This window comes from Dermacentor silvarum, chromosome 7 (genome assembly GCF_013339745.2).
Source record: "Dermacentor silvarum isolate Dsil-2018 chromosome 7, BIME_Dsil_1.4, whole genome shotgun sequence".
Taxonomy (NCBI): domain Eukaryota; kingdom Metazoa; phylum Arthropoda; class Arachnida; order Ixodida; family Ixodidae; genus Dermacentor; species Dermacentor silvarum.
The window spans coordinates 19,006,662-19,010,307 of NC_051160.1; positions in this window are offsets into that span (position 1 = coordinate 19,006,662).

Consider the following 3,646-nt stretch of genomic DNA (forward strand, 5'->3'; position numbering starts at 1 on the left):
TTAGCACTCGAACCATTGTCGGAAGGTAGCCAACAATGTTACTAAAAAATTGCGCCTCTAAAAAAAATGTCTCCTCTAGGGCTCGCGTCATTTTATGCTTCATATTTACTTACAAACCTCAAATGCCCCACTGAAAGGGTTTTACGCACGGAAGGGTTATTACGGTACAGTTTATTAAGAGGAAGCTTTAGCTCGGGCCCAACTCCGACGCGGCCTATTCAAATAGATGTAAAACGCAGAAACGCTTTTCTGAGATAACCCCTGGACCGATTTTAATGAAATTTGTGTCATTTAAGAGAGAGAAAGTTAAACTGTAGTGACTTGGAAGCGTAATTTCGATTTATGGCCGCAATTTTGTTAAACGAATTTTCAAAAATTCGAAAGTTCGCAAAAAATAGAAGTTTACAAATTAATAACTCTGCATGACGAGCAGATATCGTGGTTCTGTAAACGGAATCCTTTAGATCATTCAAAGCGGACAAATTCGATGTGTCAATTTATTACACAGATTTATGTGTAACATGCCAATTTTGTCCGCTTTAGATGTACTATTGGCTGCAATTCACAGAATTGTGGTATCATTTTTCATTGCTGAGTGACAGAGTTGTAAACTTGATAGTTTCGTTTTTAGAAAATGTGCGATTTTCACCAATTTATAATAAAAAGTTGACGACATAAATAAAAATTCGAAACTAACTGTCACTATATTTAAAGTATTTCTTTCAAATGCAACAAAACTCGCCAAATTTGGCACTGTGGTTGCCGAGAAAAAGGAATTATCCTTTTACATGTATTTAGATAGGCGCACCCAAGCTAAAGCTTCCTCTTATGGTGAGGTTTCCGTTTCAAGGCCGTTTCAAAACCGCGTCATCGACACGAAATGGTCCTCTTAGGATGAGAGGCGATAATGCACACAAAACCGCGATTCAGGGTGGAAGAATGATCAAGCAAGTGAACTGAAGTGATAATGGGTATATATACAGAGAGGTGAATGAGGTGAATTAAGAGTGAATTGATGGTGAAGTAAAGGAATTTAGTTGGGTGATAGACAAATGAAAGGTAATGATGAGATAGGGTGAACTAAGATAATGAAGAGCAAATGAGAGGGAATTCAGAATGAATGCAGGTGAATCAAGTGGCGATAGGTGGATCAAGAGGGATGAAAATTAGAAATTTGGAGTAATAGAGCAAACCAAGTGTAGCGGAAGTAACACCGAGATGATAGAGTGAATGAAGGTGAACCAAGCAGTGATAGGGTGAATCAAGAGCGAATCAAGTCTGAATTAAGTTATATGCCTTGTTATGGAAGGACAACTCATTTAGTTCGAACGCGATAGCAATGCGAAAACACCCGTGTACTTAGATTTAGGTGCACGTTAAAAAACCCCAGGTGGTCCAAATTTCCGGAGTCCCCCACTACGGCGTGCCTCATAATCAGATCGTGGTTTTGGCACGTAAAACCCCATAATTTAATTTTTTAATGTCGCTTACTTGTAGCATAAGGGACCCCTAGTAATTTTATATAGTGACAGCTTTGTGCGAGTGCAAACAATGAACATAAAGCCACAATTTTCTTGTTTTGTTATACAGTTGTCCGATCGTTCCCTCGAAGTCGGTGATACTGGAGAAGTACAACGTCGGGGGGAAAGACATTCCAATGTTGCGGAGTCTTCACAAAAATACGAAGAAAGGTGCGCAGTGGCGCGAGCAGATAGTGGGTACACAGCGTGCTCGTGATTGATGCGATCTCAATGACGATGGGCTGGCGTGATGGCTAGAGCACGAGGTGGCCCGTGATAAAACTTGAAGAAAAGTACAGACGAGCAGTGCAGCGACGTGATGAAAGGTTTGCAAGGTTAGCAGGAGACCTTAGTTAAAATCTGTAGAAAACCGTGATGCATGGTTGTGTATGGATTCTGGCGTTTTAATAAGGTTACATTGGTGGAGGATACCAAACGGCGCATGCGTATTTAAGTTTCGGCCTGATTAATGTCTGATAGGCGAGGAGTTAGGCAGAAAGAGGTGCTAGATAAAGGTTTCGACGTAGACAAACAAGAACGCGGTTAGGTTCACCCCAGTAACGCGCATTGTGTGAAAAGACCGTGTTTTAAATCTGGCGACAAATTAACAGCTAGATACTTGTATGCACTCACAGACGAAATTTCTGAATCTTTAATGAGATATTATGGCATTAAGCGGCATTTCGGTTGATGAGAGGAAAGCAGCGATGTTTTACCCGTGTTTAAGGGCTTATCGGCCATTTGTTACGCCAGGTTTGGAATTGATGAAGGTCAGATTGAAGCGAGTGAGCATCACATAAGTTATTAAACGGGCGAAGTTGTCTGCGAGAAGTCTCATGTTAAAAGAAATGTTACTAAGTCGTTGATATGTATTAAAAATAACAGTAGGCCAAGGACCGTGCCCTGACGCGGGCCTGAAATAACAGGGCGTAAGGGAATAAGACTGATTATTTGCGTAAACTAATTGGTCAGGAATCTACTGAAAAACGAAACGGTCGAGGTTATAGGCACATTTCTTTTTTTCTAGAAGCACGCGTTTGGGGAGAAAATTTCTCAAATACTTTTTGGATATCTAAAAGAGCGTCGGCCGGTACATTTACGTCAACAATAGAGCTACTATCCTTAATAAGCAGCACAAGAGTATCGCTGGGGGCACTTCTATAAACCATGGTGATTTTCAATGAAAAGAAAATTAACAGATGTTAAAAATTTTACTACGTGGGAATAGATAGCACGTTTCATTACTTTTGTGCAGATACTTTTCAGGGATATAGGGCGTTACTTTTTGAACAAAGATGTGGGTACCTTTGTTTGGGATTGAAATGACTTTGTCCTCCTTCCATTCTTGTGGCATCAGTCCAGGTGAAAGAGATTGCTGAAGCATATGCGACAGGATCGCACTTGTCAAATTTTTAGTATTCTTCAATATTTTTAGCACCGATGCTATCTATAGCAGTGAATGATGTCAGCTTTAATGAATCGATGACTTAGGCAATGTCATTGGTGTCATTAGCATTATTTGAGGAGAGTTGCCCTTAATTAGGACACATCTATATTCTTATTTAGGGCATGTTTCACACCAAGCATGTGAAAAATAAGCACCTTATTGAGTTTTCAGGGCCGGCGTGACTGACAGGCAGCTGATGGATGCGATAAGCAACGTGCGCGCTCACCCTCCTATGCCTTTCGGGGCGATGCACTGCGTGGCAAGAAAATAATTTTAAAAAAGCACTATACGTAACAGATTGTCCGAACTGACCAGATTAAGCCAATTATGAAACGTGAAAAAACGTCTGAACACGCCGAGTCGCTATAAAATGCCCCCACCAATATCCTCGAAACATATTGTTCCTATGAGAGGCAGAAGAACGCGCACGATTTGTCTCGAAAGGAATTTTCCTCCTCGCAATCGCCGCCATTTCTTGGGCTTGATGTGATGCACCTATAGACATGACGGCTAATGACTATACCTACTATACTATTTCACAACCGTTGGTTTTTGCTGTCGCAGAAGCGCGATTTACTAATACAGCATAACTGGTTACTTTTTCGCGTCTCTTCGCCTAAGAAGAAATGCGAGTAGACTGAGTCGCAAAGAAATGGAGCCGCAATGCGCTCATTTAATA